Genomic DNA, 19073 nt, shown 5'->3' with positions numbered 1-19073 from the left:
TGCAAAAAGCATTTTTGTTGACGTGTCACGCTCGACTTAAAAATAACTTTCGTTGGTAATTATTTTTAATACCCACAGACACTGGCATTTCATGCTTTTGCAATCAGTAGTGCAGGAAGTGACAATTGCTGCTCGATCAAGGATTCGAACCCGTTACGAAGCCAACGTTGATTCCATCAGAACATTACCCCTGAGCCACCATCAACCGCCACGAGAATCAAGTGAAATTTAACATTTATCAAATCAAATACAGGCATAACGTTATTACGACGATCTTAAAGCGACCGAAAATCGCAATCTCGCAAAAGACCAACCGACTACCTTTTATTTGCTACACAATATTCGACTTTGGTAAAACTTGCGGTGAATGCTCTGTTTTACGGTTGTTGTAAAAAATGGAACGGAAATTTACATTCCGTTCCGTTTTAAATTCGGTACATTTCTACATTATATCCAACTCATTGTTAACATTTGCCATGTCAACTTTTATAGGTTTTCGGGTATGCTGACAAGGTTAGGGTGTCTTCCAAAAGCCGTTCTTAACATGTGGAGATTGGGGGTGTATTCCGAAAGCCGTTCTTAATATTGGAAGGTTGGGGTTTTCTATTCCAAAAGCCGTTCTTCACATGTGGAGATTGGGGGTGTATTCCTAAAGCCGTTCTTAATATTGGAAGGTTGGGGTTTTCTATTCCAAAAGCCGTTCTTAACATGGGGAGGTTGAGGTGTTTATTCATTGTAAGCATACCCGAAACCTATAAAAGTCGACATTTCCAATGTGAACAGTGAGTTAGACTTGTGTAAAAAAAATACCAAAAAGGTATACCAAATTGACTGTTTTTGTTAAAAAATTTGTTTTAATAAAATTTTATTTAAAAAAAAAACAAAAAAAAAAAACTTTCGTTTTATATATATATATATATATATATATATTTATATACTAGCAAAAGTACCCGTCGTTGACTGGGTTCAAAAACAGCCTACAGAAAATGGACTCTGATTTATGAAAGTATGATAGGTTATGAAAACGAAGGGTTGTAAAGAGATAGCTTCGAATTTGGGGGTATCAAAACCAAAGCAAAATATGATGAAAGTAAAAATAAAATAGATAAACCCCATAATTTATTATACCATACCTGTTCACATTGAAACACTTATAACAATATTCTGTGGATCTATATTAAAAAACCTTGTTAAACTTTGTGACATATTTCCATTCTATGGAGGTCAGGTGCGAACGAACACCCGATTATTTTATTATACCACATTTCTTCAAATTGAAACATAATTATCAAAGTATATTTACGCAGATAGATATGAAAAGTCTTTATTAAAGTCTGTGCCTATTTCCATTCTATGGTGGCCAGGCGCGAACGCAGACCCCACAATTTTATTATACCGTCCCTATTTAAGTTAAAACATACTTATCAAAGTATTATTATGTACATCTATATCAAAAACAGTTGTAAATGTTTTTTTTTTTTAATTTTTAAATTTTTTATTTCCATACTTTGTGGACCAGGCGCGTACTCAGACCCCACAATTTTAATGAATCATCATTATGCCAGATCAAACATACCCATTCCTGTGTCTCGATAAATCTTCTATCATTATATGTGATCAATTTTCTATAATAGTCAACCGTATAGGAGCCTATTCGTGACCAAACACACACAGACATTCAGCTTTATATATATATATATATATATATATATATATATAATTTAAAGGAGATTAGAATAATAGTCTAAAGAGCTAAGTGTATTTTAATGTAATAGTGAAATTACTAGTTTAATTAAAATACAGGAGATGCTCGTTGTAATTTAGATATATAATAAGCTCGATAGTTAAATGTCCTAGAGCTAATTCAATATTAAGTAATGTGATCTATAATTTAAAAGTTTTAAAAAATTTTTAAATTTAAAAATCAAAATTTAATTAAATTAAAAATCAGTTTCATAAGAAGGAACAACAACAAAGTCAATTATCTGTACGATCGTTTCGGAAATCCGTGCTTTTTATTTGTGGTATACATGAAGTAACGTAGAACAATTATACATAGTTTTTTTGGTAAGCACGGTCTCCTCATCAGCAAATTTAGGAGGATTTCTATTGAATTGAAAAGACACCAAAAAGACCGTGCTTACCAAAAAAACTATGTATAATTGTTCTACGTGACTTCATGTATACCACAAATAAAAAGCACGGATTTCCGAAACGATCGTACAGATAATTGACTTTGTTGTTGTTCCTTCTTATGAAACTGATTTTTAATTTAATTAAATTTTGATTTTTAAATTAAAATTTTTTTAAAAACTTTTAAATTATAGATCACATTACTTATATATATATATATATATATATATATATATATATATATATATATATAAGATTGTTGAATACCATTCTTTCGATAACTTTCGTTTTGGGGGGTACAATATTAAATAATAAAAAAAAAGATTAAAGCGGAACGAAATTTGAATTTCCGTTCCATTTTTTACAACAACCGTAAAACAGAGCATTCTCCACAAGTTTTACCCCGACTTTTAAGAACTTATTTTAAATTATGAATCATTTTTTTTTAGCTCTACAGTTTTCGCAATCATCAGTGCAGATTTCTGTGTGTGTGTGTGTGTGTGTAAATATAAGTCACATTTTTTATGTTCGTACGTGTCGAGCGTCTTGAATTGCTGCTTGGGAATTACTCAAGAATTTTTACGTTTTCACAGTAAAATTAAATAATAAAGTGTATAAAGAATTTAAAAAAAAAAAAAAAGGGTAATTCGTTGCCAGTGTTGGGGCAATTTATCGGAATCGGGAATCGAAAAGAACCAGAATTTTTAAGATTTAGAAATCGAAACATTTTGAACCCAATTTTCGATTCTAAACAAATTCTAATTTTTTAAAAACATAATTGACCATTACTACTACTACTACTAAAATATTTTGTTTTAAAACTACCAGTAAAACAAGGATGTATAGATTGCGAGTAAACGTGCCTGGTGTTACCCGGTATTAAACGTTACGTTAAATTTCTTAAAAAAAAAAAAAAAAAAAAAACGAAAAGAAACTGAGACATGTTCAAGCAAGTATTATGTCTTTTCGAAACAGTTCACTTTTTGTAAGCAAACAAAAATACTTGGGCTGAGATCGAAACCAAAACCTAAATACAATGAGTCAAGTGCGATAACCATTAGACCAGCGTAACACGTTTGTAGAAGATGTTTTCCAACTACTTAATCTTAACCTAAATAATCTGTAATGTGAACTATTCACGCATGCGCATCGTGAAGAAATTATCAAACATAAAAATCCGATGATCAACGAATATTTCACACTGCTATATTTTTTATTGTCATCGAAATCGATGAAATGCCCATTTTTTTTAAATCCAATCGATTGATTGCTTGGTCTACTTGGAGACCCATCGCGACGCATCTGGAGGAAGCTTACCATGCCTTTTCGCAATGACTAAATTCACAATATATTGGAGCCTATATTGCACTGTATAGAACTTACTGTCGATTTTATAAAATTATTTTATGTATAATGGCTTGACTTGAAGTTTAAAATGCAAAAGTCAAGTATCATGCTTCAATTGTTTTCCAAACAGAAACATTCATTTCGAACGCGCACCTGTCATATCAAAGAAAATATTGTTAATTTATATCTTAGGCCTTTCGGCTTGTGAGGTAATAAAACTTATCAAATGCATTTGTGATGTTAGGCTGTATAAGGTGTTCACTTTAATCAAAATCGCCTGTTAATTCTTTTCATCGGATTTTTTCGATTGTCGATATTTATCGAAGGCATTCCGACACAAAACATATCTACAAACACTTCCGGGCATATAAAATACCTATGTGTTAATTTTTTTTTAAACATCGACCCAGCCGTTTTCGAGTCCATAGTAAACGAACTCACACATACAAAGTTCTTTTTATATAATAGTAGAGATAGATTTTTTTTTTTAATCGGGTTCAGAAATTGTATCGGAATCAGGAAATTAGAAAAAAAAAAAAAAAAAAAAAAGAAGGTAATTGTGTCGGAATCAAATCAAAGAAAATATTGGAATCGATCAGTCTCTAGTCATCACTAGTGCTATGACAACAGATTATTCTTTTGTTTTGACTCTCGAGAATATATCCGACACAGTTAATCAACCAAGAACCACATCAGTCGATATAAAAGCATATAAGATATCAACGGATACACACTCGAGAGTCAAAACAACGAAAAGAATATGCTGTTGTCATAGCCCTAGTTATCACTAGGGCTGTGACAACAGCATATTCTTTTCATTGTTTTGACTCTCGAGTGTATAGCAGTTTATATCTTATGTTTTTAGATAAGGGGATGTGGTTCTCAATTGCTTAACTGTGTCGGATACATACCCGAGAGTCAAAACAAATTAGGAAACGTGCGCGAGAAGAAAAAAGGCAAAAAGAGAAAAAACAGACACCACAGGGAGAAAGAAAGTCGGCGTTGTAGAAAATGGACGTGTAAGATCGAAGACGAGAATGATTCGGCTGTGGTCAGCATGCAGTCGCAAGAAAGAGAAACACCAGCCAGGTTAGATGGACATGTGGCAACGAGAGTTTTTTTTTGTTTTTTTTTTAAGTTGCGTCGAAACAGAAATGTAAGGGTAATGAAAACTTTTGTTAAAAAGAAAAAAAAAGAAAAAACGCCGATTCGGATTTTTTATTTCTGTCCTCAGTTTGTAACCGCAACGTTACATTAGGCGTTTCATGATCCATTGAACATTAGATAAAATCGATATCCGTGATGCCTTAAATAATTTTCTAGACTTTTTTTTGTACAGGCATTTAAAATTGTCGTAGACTCTTGAAAATTCAGTATGTTATAGCTACACATCTTATTGGATGACTGGCTAATTTTTAATTTTTGAGATTTAAGATTCAAATGAACAGCTACAGTAGGAATTGGAATACACCCTACTAAAGTCTGAGTGTCACAACTGGTGAATTTCAAACATGCAATCTGGACGTGAGGACACTAGAAGAACGATATGCAATAAAATTCTGTTTTAAACTTGGAACAAAATGCCACAGAAACGTATGGAATGCTTTAGATAAATAAATAAATAAATAAATAAATAAATACGACAGAAACCTATTGAATTCTTCAGGCTGTTTTTGAACCACCTTGCATGAATCGAGCGCTGGTTTTTAGGTGGCATGAGAAATTCAAGGAAGGCAGGGAGTCTGTGAGGGATGATGAGAGGTGTGGGAGGAGAACACCTCTCATCATCCTTCACAGATGTCAAAACACCAGAGTTGATTGGCCAAATAAAGAATTTCATAGATAAGGACTGTCATGTGTCTATAGAGAAAATAAGTGCACAGTTTGATATATGTGGGAACTATACACAAGAAACTGAAAATGTTGAAGATTTACGCGAAGTTTGTCCCAGCGTATATTTTTTTTAGTATTACTGTTGGCTGACTGTAGAGTCTTTCTAAATTGATTTTTATTCGAATTCTAATAAGTTTCAATGTTAAGAAATAATGAAAGATTTGCCTAACGCAATTAAATAAGACCGCCTTCCCCGCTCTCCCTTGATGCGTCTAACGTTAACAGATCGAAAGATAAGCTTTTTTTTTTCTTTTCTGGTCACGCCCATAGTGCACTCAGTAATTAGTGTTTCTCAGTTTACGAGGTGCCTTAAATAAGTTTCCAGATTTTTTCATATGGGAACTTTTATTTATTATACGCGCATGAAACTAGACTCCTTCGAAGTAATCTCCCTCGCCACTTGTTGTACCGTTCCAACAACCTATGGAAGACTCCATAGAATTCCTCTTGTTGTGTGAGTGTGTCAATGATCCTCGTCACGACCTCTTTCATCTCTATTATCTCATAACGACAGCCTCTAAGGTCTTCCTTGAGCTTAGGGAATAACCAAAAGTCACAGTGAACAAGGTCTGGATTATAGGGAGGGTGAGGTACTTTCTTGATGTTCACTTTGGTCATGACAACGTGTTTCTCTCCGAGTTCTCTGAGCACCCTTGGGCCAACTTAGCGCAAATCTTCCGCATTTTCAGTTCCTCAAAAATAACTGCGTGAACAGTTCTCACATTGACATCAAACTGTGCACTTATTCTCTATAGACACACGACGGTCCTTATCATGAAATTCTTTCTTTAGCCAATCAAGTCTGGTGTTCTGACTTTCTTGCTCCCCCACCCACCTTTCATCACTCACAGACTCCTAGCCTTTCTTGAATATCTTATGCCGCTCAAATACTGATACTCGATAAAAGCAAGATGGTCCAAAAGCAGCCTGAAGCGCTCCATACGTTTCTGTGGCATTTTCTTTCCAACTCTGGTGTCCCGACTCCCTTACTCCTCCCCCACCTCTCATGCCTCACAGACCTCTTGCCTTCCTTCGATTGGCATAAGTGCGTTATGCCACTTGTTTCAATCCAGATGGTAAAAAAAGCCGTCTTAAGCGTTCCATACGTTTCTGCGGCATTTTTTTTCCAAGGTTAAAGCATTTTTATTGCATATCGTTCTTCTAAAGAGTCCTCACGTCCAGATTGCATTTTTGAAATTTACCAGCTATGACAATCAGGCTTTACTAAGATGCATTCCGATTCCTGCTGTAGCTGTTCAATCGAACCTGAAATCATAAAAATTAGTCATCTCATTAGATGTATAGCAATAATATACTGATTTTTCAAGAGTCTGCCACAATTTTAAATGCTTGTACAAATGAGTCTGGAAACTTATTGTTGTTTAAATTGTCATGTTTTGATTTGCCAGCTTTGCCTTGGTTCGTTTCGGTTCACCCGATCTTGGTTTTTGATCACAAGGTCAAGGCTGCTTCATGCTCTACGAAATTGCTGATGGCATCCATCTTGATTCTTACATGTTTACACATTTTTAATCGTGCATTTCTTTCTTTAGATGGGGAAATAAATTAAATTTTTACTCTAAATGAATCCTCACATAATAATGTTGAAGATAAGAAACGTTTTGAATGCTTTTTTTTTTTTTTCATATCACCCACACACCCTATTTAATGACATTGCCGGGTATGATTTAGCATTTCCCAGATTAACGTTCACCCCACCCCCTTTTTTACTCGAAAAGTATAATTCAACGAAAAGACATTAACTTAACTCTCGATTTTTTTTTTCAGTTTTTTTTTTCCTCACAATTTTTTCTGGTTTTATATCTCCTTCTTTCGATAATTGCCGTCTATTTCTTGATGGGCCCCTCTAATAATGCAATAATTTCTCCAAGAAAAATCTGCCGGCATTCCGTCCCTACCCATCTTTGATTCACCTTGCGATATTCGTAAAATCGTGCGGGACGATGGCTTATAGGGTCTCATTTAAATTCCGAACGCCTATTTTCATTCCAGCTTTTCTTTCTTTCTTATCTCTTTTTTTATTTATTCGTCCTTGTCTTTTTTTTTTTTTTTTTTTTTTACTTATTCTTATTTTAGTTTATTATTTTTGATAAGGATTAAGAAGTTGCCTTATTCCGACTTCTATTCTCATCTTAAATTGTTATGCTTACGTTTCGGTCGATGTAACCGCTGACGATTTATACTGAAAACAAAACAAAGTGTTCTATGATATGGCAAGAATACTCTATAGATATGGACAGGGGACAAAAACTGGCAGTATCAAATCGCCCTCTTGTCGATACAACGCACGGAAGCCCAGTTTCCTTTCTTTCCTCAACTTGCAATAAATCCTCGTGTATTCGATATTATCTTCCACCGTTCGTTCTCGTTCTAAGCTGTCCAACAAAAATTTCAACTGAACCCTCATGCTTTAGAATTCGTCCCTTTTAACATTTACCAATTGTGTACATATGCAAATTAATGGCATACGTTGTTCACCAACGAGCGACCTACAAAATTTATGCTTACCTTTTCTTTTCTGCATTTTCTGCTGGCATTTTACAAGGTAAGCAAGCACGCGAGATCGTTTGCGCGAGTGATGATTTCTATTTCAATAGTGGCTCTATAGAGCTACTAGCAGGGAGACCCGGCGTTGCCCGGGATGGAAGGATGATTAACGAATATTTCACACTCCCATATTTTTACTGCCATCAAAATCAGTGAAACCGACCATTTTTCAATCAAATATCGATTGATTGATTGATTGATTACTCTAATTGGGGGACCCATCGTGAAGTTTTACATACCTCCCCGCAGTGACTAAGTCCACAATACATTGTAGTCTACATTGCATTGTAGAGAACCTAATGTTGATTTTATAAAATTATTCTTCATATATAATGACTTCAATTAAAGTTTAAAATGTAAAAGTCAAGTATCATGCTTCAATTGTGCTATAAACAGAAACACTGATTTCAAACACGCCCCTGTAATATCAAATAACTACTGTTGATTCTATATGTCGATTCTATCGGCTTGTGTGATAAAACTTCTGAAATGCACTTGTGAAGTTAGGCTGTATAAGGTGTTTACTTTGGTCAAAATCGCCTTTCCTTCTTTCATTGGATTATTTCGATTATCGATACTTATCGAAGACATCTCGATACAAAACCTATCTAAGAATACTTCCAGGCGCATAAAGTATCTTTGTGCTAAGTTTCATAATAATCGGCCCAGCCGTGTTTTATAGGGAACGAACTCACACACACAGACACACGCACAAAGTCCTTTTTATATAATATTAGATAGATAGTGTACTGGTATGCGTGAACAGGTTTATTTTATGATGAATATTTCTTTTAAATATCTACGTTTACGTTTCATCTCAACCAAGACTCATCAGTGTGGCTAGATCTGACTGTAGCACCTGCCGCAGGATTTTAACTTCAAAGACATCTGATTTCCACCGACACTTCTACTTGCACGGCTACTGAGACAATCATGCAATAGAGGTTGGTTGGTTGTTTTTTGTTTTACGGCATATCAACTCTTTTCAGTTCATTTAATGCCGAATCCAGTGATTTTGAAGAAATTTTTTAAAAATATTTTTTAAAGTCGGTTTCTATTTAATCCATAGTTGGGACCCTAACAGGTACTACAACTCCGGGTCAGAGTGGACCTGCGTGCAATGGCAATTAAAGGGTGGCTCCACACTTCCCAAAACCCACAAGCTGGGGCTTCACCATCGGATAAAATTTAAGGTCATATCCAGGACTAGATACAATAGAGAAAGAGAAATATTTCTATTGACCATTTAACAGTTTTTAAACAGTGTTCGATAAACTTAATTGGGGAATGGGGAACATTTGCAATGTGCAGTCATAAGATTTGTATTGGAAACAAAGGAGAAATGTGTAGTATCTGTTCTGATAGTGCATTTAGTCATTATTAACAATTATATATTGTGTGTGATTACATCAACAAGAAAATAAGGTGCAACATAGTGGGTAATTCGTTTTTCAATTCGTCATAAAACAACTTTCTACAGAAAAACTTATTTTTACATTTTTATCTAGCGAATAACCAAAAAATTACATATGAACCCCCCCCCCAAAAAAACGAACAAACAAAACAACAAAAAAACACGTTTATTATATATATAAAAAAATGAAGCTTCTGCAACGGGGATGAAGTTGGTTTTTTTTTCTTAAACGAAACTGACTTATTTTAATAAATCGTGTGTAGCGTAAAGTTTGATTTTTAAAAATAATAAACGTTTTTTTTTATATAAAATTTTATGTTTATTCGCTAGATAAATGTACAAAATTTTTTGTAAAAATAAATTTTATTCATTACAAAAAATATTTCAGCGGTACGCCACAAACAATTTTATCAAAACAAGTCAGTTTTGTTATAGCAAAAAAAATCCTCTTCACATAAGTTTAACTTTTTAAAAATAATAAACGTGTAAAAATAAGTTTTTTTTCCTTAGAAAGTGGTTTTATGACGCAATAAAATTTGGCGCACTGGTGTACTTTTCGGCGTGCTGGAGTACCCTCTTGGTTGCATATTATTTTCTTGTTGATGTAATCACACACACACACATATATGTATATATATATAAATAATTATTTTTTACTTACAAGCACTAGTGATATATGCTTTCCAATTAGGAAATGATAATTACTACCAGTCGAAAGATTCAAACCCAGCTACAAAGTCACCTTTGACTCCATTTGCTAGGAATAATCTTAGGCTAGCATGAATTAACACGATTCCCAATTTTTTCCCCGATTCTAATAGAATTAGCCAGGTTTTCTAAATTCCCAATTCCGATACAATTACTGATTCGTATTCTGTTAAAATATACATATGTAGCTCTGGAGGTTCTTTTTCTTTTATTAATTTTCGAATTATCGAAAAACGCATGTATTATGAGCATATATTTTCGCAAACGTAAAAATACACTTATGTTTGAGGCATGATCTATGGATTTTACTATTAATAGTTTTTTTTAATGAACATTGTACCATTTTTTCATTAATACGAGTATTGGAAAATTAAACCCTAAACATAAATTAAAAAAAAAACAAACAATTTAAAAACAGTTTTCGGCATCGGAAAATAGGCACAAATACAGATTCCGATTAATCGTCCGACCACCAATATATTTCGTTTTTATTCATAACTAATTTGAGTTCAAGATTTTACCTAAAATTTCGTCAGTATATTCCTATTAATATTCTAACTTATTTGTGGTAGTAATTACAAAATCAAACTTTAGAAATTTATAACAAGCGCAAAAGTATTGGATACATTGATTTAATATTTACATAGCCTTTGTTGCGTTCAACCGCTTTCTATAGTTGCACATATGTTTTTGCAAAGATATGGAGGTATTTTGCGCCATTCTTATTTGCAGAACTGTTCTATTTTTTGTTGAATATTTTGTGGATCCCTCTTGTGAACACTGACCTTCAATATTTTTGCACAAATTTTTAATTAGCTTGAGGTCTGGAGACTGACTGGACCAAACAAGAACGTCAATTTTGTTATTTTTAAGTCATTCTTTGGTTAGTTTAGCAATATGTTTGGGATCATTGTCATCCTGAAACACGAAATTGCTATTATTTCCCAACAAATCAGCAGATTTCCAGAGGTTTTTCTCCAGAAAATCCCTCTACATACGTCAATTTCTTCTACTAGTGATGATTTCTTATTCACCAGTAACGTTAGATGAAAAACACCCCCATACCATAATCGAACCACCGCCAAATATCACTGTAGGAATGGTATTCTTTTTGTTGTAGACGGTGCCATTTTTGTGTTGCTGTGTTTCTTTCAAAAGATTTAGATTTTCGTTTCGTCTGACCAGATTACCTTGTTCCAAAAATCTTGTGGTTTCTCCCCATATGTTTTAACATAATTCAAACGTGATCTGACGTATTGACGCTTTAACAATGGAACTGTTCTTGGAGATCTCGACACAAAACCTGTAGGATTTAGAGCTCTACTGATTGTATCCTTGCTCACATCAATCCCAGCTCCCCTGAGGTCGGTTCGAATTTCACCACGAGTAACCAAAAGGAGTTTCTTGCACCTTTCTGCTTACCCACCTTGATTTTTTTTTTCGTTTAATTTCCTTGGCCAACCACATCTTGAAAGATTTGCTACAGCTTCACCAAGGTTTTTAAACTTTCTAATAACGTTTTCAACTTTACTAAATAGTAAATTAAGTTCCCTTGACATTATTCGATACCCTTTTCCTTCTTTGTGCTTATCAATGATTTTTGACGAATGTCTATTGACAACTCTTTAGTTTTAGGTATTTTTATAAATAAACTGGTTGACTCTGAAGCAGGTGAACACAAACCGGAAGAATTTTAGAAAATTATTTTAATACTAGCGAGGGTACCTGGCGTTGCCCGAGTGTTTGTTTCCGGGACGGGGGGGGGGTTTAAAAAATGTTATGGTAGGTAAGTAGGAAGGATCAAACCCGGAATCATGAGTAAAAGTAGGAAAATAAAGTGTGAAAAAAAACAAAAAAAAAACATCTGCAACGTTAACAGGTCGGCCACCAAGAAAAGTCCATTCCAGTTGTTTAGGAACAAAAAAAAAACAAACAAAAAAAAAACGACTACGGTAGGTCGGCGCGAACGTGAAAATATAATGTGAATTGTCCAGCACGCTAACCACTACGCCACAGAGCACTGCAGCTTAGTTTAGTGATTTTAAATAACTTCACATGAAAGAACTACGAAGCCAAACCGGTGTTCTCTTCTCAACTGTTCCTTGTGAACGATCCCCAAACGGTGTTAAGTGGTGGCAGGGGGAGGAGGAATTTATTAGAGAGAAAATATTTTACCACTTCCATTGATCTTAACCGATTTTGGCCGTGACTTCTCAGCAGAAAAAGTATAGAAATCTAAGATTATCGAGGAATTTGAGAAATAATAAGCCTATAACACACCTCAGATATTGTTCTGCCGTTTGTGCATATTATATTTGCATGAAATATCTTGATTTTTAATCCTATTAATGTCAAAATCAGACGGGAAAAAATGAGTTCATTTTATTTATATATAATAATAATAATAATAAATATATATATATATATATATATATATATATATATATATAGAGAGAGAGAGAGAGAGAAGATAGATAGATAGATAGAGAAGAGAAGAGAAGAAGAGAAGAGAAGAGATAAAGCTCTCTGATAACTTGCTTGCATTATTGCAACATGCAAAGCAAAATAAATTGAAAATTATTTTAAGAAAGGGATTTTTTTTAAAAGTGTATCCAATACTTTTGCGTTTGTTAATTTATATTTTTCCTTAAATGTAAACTTTATGAGCTTTGATTTTTTTTTTAATTACTACCCGAAATATAAGCTAGAATAATAATATGAATATACTGACCAAATTTTAGGTAAAAACTTGAACCCTAATTAGAGTTATGAAGAAAAATTTAATGTATCCAATATTTTTGCGTGACACTATATATATATATATATATATATATATATATATATATATATATATATATATATATACACACACGAAGGATGTTTCAAAAGTAATGCCTCCGACCAAATGGATCATAAGGGATTAAAAATTGCAATATTATGATGGCTGAACTTATGCATTCACGAACTGGAAGTTTCATCTCTCTTATAGATATTGATGGAGTGAGATTATGAGAAAGGAAGCCCTGTCATGGATGTGTGTCAGAAGCAAAAAAAAATCGTCATTGAATTGCTTCCATGCAAAAAAAAAAAAAAAAAAAAAAAAAAATGGAACCGATCAACATTCGTTGTCACGTCTTAAACGTTTACGAAGCCAATACAATTCGTGTCAACACAGTTAGACGGGTTCGTCGATTTCAGACAGAGCTGCAAGTGATAAAGTGCGCTCCGAACTTTTATGACCAAAGCATTAAAAGAGGCTGGCAAAAGTGCATTGAGAATGGTGTTGGCTATGTAGAAAAATACATTCTGGAGCACAGAGGGTCGCTCCCGTCTTTGTAACCCTTCACCGTTTTAATTTTTAAGGGGACCTTTATTTTTGGAACCATCCTCATATATATATATATATATATATATATATATATATATATATACAGACACACACAGCAAATTGACTTAGTTGACTTCATCTTCTCAATGATCATTCTTAGCTACTGTGGAAGTAGTTCATTCACTTTGATGTAGAAAACTAAAGATAGGGAATTCATCTCACTTCATTGCCATGTCGACTTAAGGTAACTTCCTGAAACGTAACTTTCTGAACACGTCAGCTTGTGGAAAATCCATACTTTTTGACAAGATGAAAACCTTAGCAAGACAGTAAAAACAATTGGTTTTCACTTAATCGTCTCAAGTACAGAATTGTTTTTTTTAACACGAAATGATACACTGAAATGATCGATATATCGTGAGATACACGCGAGCCAAGTAAACGTTTTTTTTTTTTTTTCTTTTTGCAATACTTAATGCATAATTAAGGCATAAAAGTATTTTCGAGTTAAAACTAATTTATTATCGCAACGATTTTAGGTTTAATCCTGCAGTAAAATTATTGACATAGGTATGAACTCCCGAAATAGCAGAGGAACAGGTTCGTTTCAGGCCAGGAAAAGAACTAGAGACCAAACACTCAACCTAACAATAACACTTGAGAAGAAGAAGAAGAAGAAGAGAGGCGTAGGAACAGATGTTTCTGTTTCATCGATTATAGAAAAGTTTTCGACACAGTGGTACAAAAAGTCCTCTGGAATGTGATGGTAGATATGGGATTTCACATACACGTAATCGATCTCATCAGAAACCTATATATTTCCCAGAAAGCAACAATAAGAACAACTCACGGAATGACAGCCCTTTTTAAATTGGCCAGGCTGTTAGGTAAGGATGCATATTGTCACTCTAGCTTTTGAATATATATGCCGAACAAGTAATGCGAGAAGCACTCGAATATAAACCAGCAGGAATCCAAATTGGCAGAAGAACAATCAACAACCTGAAATACATCATCATCATCAGCAACATCATAAAACGTTTTTATGGTCGATGGTTAAGGAAATAATAACACGGGTAGTGAGAGTACTTCCTCTTGCACGGATTCACTCATCATTTATTCTATGGCCACTCCCTTCCCGTTCCGAGTTGATAGCAGTGTTCATAAGGCGTAGAAAAGTTAATTCCTAGTAGTTCTCCCCAACACCCGCTCCGAAACTTCTTACTCATCAAAAGTGTTTCTGATTGCAACGTGCATGCAGGAACTATAAGACTTAACCAACAAGATAAAAGTTAATTTATTTATTGCGGACTATTATTCTTGTCTTTATTAATTGCTGTTTCACAACGTTTCGGCCAACTATTCCTCTGGCCTTCCTCAGGTGGTAACCAGGTCTCTATCAACGGAGCCCATGGCATAGTTGATAGAGACGTTGACTCTCTATGATTCCAGATGAGCATTGTCTGAAGATAGCTGTTTCAATCCTACCCAAAGCAGGCCAGAGGCTTACTTGGCCAAAAAACGTGGTGAGACGACAACAACTATGGGTGGCAGTGATTGCTGAGAATGCAGTTAGGAGATTCGAAGTTCCTATCCGTCGCGGTTACCACCTGACGAAGGGCAGAGGAATAGTTGGCCGAAACGTCGTGAAACAACAACTAATAAAGATGAGACTAATAGTCCGCAAAAAATAAATCTATAAATAATACTCATCTCAATGAATTCCAATGAAATAAGATAAAAGTTGCCAGGAAAACAGGACTTCTTCAACGTCAGCAAACAAAGGTAATGAAGGTAACACAGGCAGCAAATAATGAAAACCTAATTGTGGGCAATCAGAATGTTGAAAATCTAGAAGATTTGAACTACCTGGATGCAGTTTTTAGTCGCATGCAAGCGACTCTATAAGTCTGTCCGTAACACTTTTGTGCTTGGCCTTTTGCGTTAAGATCAAAGGTCTGTTGTTAATAGATGCTGTTCTTAGCTTTTTAAGCTTTTCTTGGCCTTTTGGCCAAGATCAAAATGTAGTATCTGTTCTGGCAGATGCTGCAAGCTATGACTAGCTATGACTAGCAAAGACCAGATGTGGGGGCAACCCCACATGCCTGACCTTTAACCAGCTCCCATTTCCCACCTCTCGGGAGCTGGTCCACTTTTTCCCTTCCCCCTCCCTTCACTCCTCACATTAAAAATCGGCCTTGTGCCTAATTTGCTCGGTGGGGGAGCAAATAAATACCATCTGTTCCGGCAGATACTGCAAGCAAAGACCATATGTGGGGGCAACCCCACATATAAGACCTTGGTCAATGTAGGGGCAACCCTTCATACCAATTGTCACTATCCCGCTCCCCTACTCCCCGGGGAGTTGGTCCCCATTTCCCCTTCACTCCTCACATTAAAAATCGGCCTTGTGCCTAATTTGCTCGGTGGGGGAGCAAATAAATACCATCTGTTCTGGCAGATACTGCAAGCAAAGACCATATGTGGGGGCAACTCCACATATAAGACCTTGGTCAATGTATGGGCAACCCTTCATACCAATTGTCACTATCCAGCTCCCCTACTCCCCGGGGAGTTGGTCCCCATTTCCCCTTCACATTAAAAATCGGCCTTGTGCCTAATTTGCTCGGTGGGGGAGCAAATAAACACAGCTTTTCTTGGTCTTTTGACCAAGATCAAAGTGTAGTATCTGTTCTTACTACATGCTGTACTTATGTTTGTAACTTGTAACTTTGTGATATAAAGTGGGAGGTCACGTTTCTGTATTAATTTAATGTAAAATGATCACCCACTTTACAACCAGTCAGTCTCAAAGCCATTCAAGTCATTCTTCAGATCATTCAAGTTGTTTTTGAAGGATTCCAGTTATTTTTTAATCATTCAAGTCATTCTTAAGGTCATTCAATTCATTCAATTTTTACTTATTTAAGTCATTTCAGCCCATTTTTCGGTCATTTTAGTTTATCTTTAAGAATTTCATGTCAGTCCTACATTTACACATTCATTCATTACACGAGAGCATGCGACTAATGGCTATCGGCCTTGTTACTAACAAAGTAGATGACACCAAAAAAGTAAGATGACATATTGCAATGACAAAGACAGCAATGGTTGCGCTAATCATTATCTAGAAAAACAGACACATTTCACAACGCCCAAAGAAACGACTCCTGCAAGCCTTGATATTCTCAATACCGACATGTGGAGCAGAATGTTGAGTTTTAAAGAAAGTCGACAAGAGGAAAATTGTTGCTTCTGGATTGTGGTGCTTCCGTAGACTTTTTCGTGTAAGCTGGGTGGGCAAACATATAAATGAATGAGTTCTGGAGGAGATTGAACCATGCCGAAGACTGCTGGACAAAATTCAATGACAGGAAATTGCGATTTTTGGGACATGTGGCCAGAACGGATGATCTAGCAAAAGATCTACTCTTTGGTAAAACCCTTAGCAAAAGAGAACGTAGATGACCAAAAACAAGAATGTGAAGAACATCGCGGACATTAGCATGGCTGAGTTGCTCAGAATGGCACAGAACCGGGGTCAATGGCGACGATTAGTGAAGAATGTCACGGCTGGTCAGTAATAACCATTCTGTCAAAGAGAGATGAATTTCCATTTTCCCTCTCAGCCAACGAGGGATGCAAATACGTAATCGTTGTTTAAAATATCTATTGTTTCAGCATAAAAGCAATAACAAAAAGGGGTTAACATGCCGCAAATTTTTTTTTTTGTATTTTTTAAAAAATTTATCTTTTTTTATTTTTTAAGAACTTTTCCTTTTTTTTTTCCTTTTTTCTCCCTTCACTTTCTTTTTTCCTTCCTGATGCTATCATTTTAGGCTGTCTGAAGATATCGACCTCCTGACTTAAATGCAACAGACATTAAGGTTATTGGGTTTTCTTTCTCTTTGCAAAACTTAATTATGTCCTGCAAAGTCAAAAAAATAAAACAAAACCAAAACAATTTTTTCTCTACAAAACAACGAAACATTAGAATAAAAATGACGCCCAGAACAGTAGCAGAAACTCGCCATGAAGCAAGATAACAGAAGATACTGTGTTTTGAAAGAACAGCTTACATTATAGGCTTGTATATAATGTTTTTCAGCTTAATATATATATATATATATATATATATATATATATATATATATATATATATATATATATATATTATTCCTTAATTGGAATTCATTTTTGAGATGAGCATTATATATATTAATTTTATCAATTTTATTTTTATTTCGGACTACTAGTCTCATCTTTATTAGTCGTTGTTTTTCATCTTTTATTGTTTATTCACAACGTTTCGGCCAACTATTCCTCTGGCCTTCGTCAGGTGGTAACCGCGACGGATAGGAACTTCGAATCTCCTAACTGCATTCTCAGCCATCACTGCCATCCGTAGTTGTTGTTGTCTCACCACATTTTGGCCAAGTAAACCTCTGGCACGCTTTGAGTGGGATTGAAACCGCTATCTTCAGACAATGTTCATCTGGAACTTTAGAGAGTCAACGTCTCTATCAAACCAATAAAAGATGAAAAACAACAACTAATAAAGATGAGACTAATAGTCCGAAATAAAAATAAAATTAATGTTTTTCTGCTGTGTTCACTTATGAAGTTATCAATTTCGGCTTCCAATTAATGTCGATTATCAGGAGAGAACACGGGCCGTTTTAGGGCCTTCCTCTCCATGGTATATTCTCTCGTAGATTTGTATATAATCGCGTTTATTGTTTTTTTTTTGTGTGCGTGGGGTGTTTCATTTCTTAGTTTATTCACTTGTATATAATCGCGTTTTTTGATTTTTATTTCCGTGTTTATTTTATTTCGTCCTCCAGATAATATCGGGTCGTCAGGAGAGAATATGCACCGTTTCAGGGCCTTCCTCTCTGCGGCTTGTTCGCGTACCGGGCTCTCTAACTGATTCGAGACTCGATTATCTGAATTTCTCAATACAAAAAAATGACGTTTAATGTATTTATTTGCTTCCTCATCAAAGCAAATTAAGCACAAGGCCGTTTTTAATGTGGGGTAAAAACCAGCTCCCCTAAAAGTAGGCAAAAAGGGGGCACTCTGGTTACCAAAAATAATTGTCCCAGTATAGCAGGCTTCCCCTCTATTGACTGGTACAAATTATCTTAAGTGCAGCATCTGCAGAACCGATACTACACTGCGCGTGTCATTTGAACGTTCGAATATTTGAAAATCTAAAGAACTTGAAAAAAAGGTTTTGCCAAAATTATTAAACCCAAAAAGGGTTGATATGCCGTAAAACAAACAACCAAACCAAACACCATGAATAAATATTTGAAGATATAAAGAATTTGAAACTTTTTTTTTTTTTTCATATTATTGGATACGGCATTAAATAACTCGAAAAGGATCGATATGCCGTAAAACAAAACAACCGAATGAAATTCCTATTCCTTCGCTTCCTTTTTTTTTTCTCTTCGCCTCATTTCCTTTTTTTCTTCCTTACAACCCCCACCCCGCCACCTCTCTTTTCCTTTAACTTCTTTTTCTTTGCCTCCCCCTCCCCTTTTTTTTCGTTTTTCTCCATTTCCGTCTTCATCCAAGCAACGACCGTTGCCCTCTTCCTTCGCCACGTCTACGTATTGCATTTATTTAATTCTTTTCTATTTCATATCGTGTCAATCTTCGATTCATAGTTTCACG

The 19073-nt window shown here is 35.0% G+C and overlaps 2 pseudogenes; both read left to right on the top strand.

Annotated features, from left to right (window-relative positions):
• The first annotated feature begins 15382 nt into the window (after positions 1-15382).
• On the top strand, positions 15383-15546 carry LOC145247683 (U2 spliceosomal RNA; annotated as a pseudogene).
• Positions 15547-16040: 494 nt separating this feature from the next.
• LOC145247648 (U2 spliceosomal RNA) lies at positions 16041-16184 on the top strand (annotated as a pseudogene).
• The last annotated feature ends 2889 nt before the right edge of the window (positions 16185-19073 follow it).

This window comes from Euprymna scolopes, chromosome 25, assembly GCF_053919585.1.
Source record: "Euprymna scolopes isolate OS-2025 chromosome 25, ASM5391958v1, whole genome shotgun sequence".
NCBI classification, from domain to species: domain Eukaryota; kingdom Metazoa; phylum Mollusca; class Cephalopoda; order Sepiida; family Sepiolidae; genus Euprymna; species Euprymna scolopes.
Note: the sequence above shows the minus strand (reverse complement) of the source record. Positions and strands in the feature narration are given on the sequence as shown.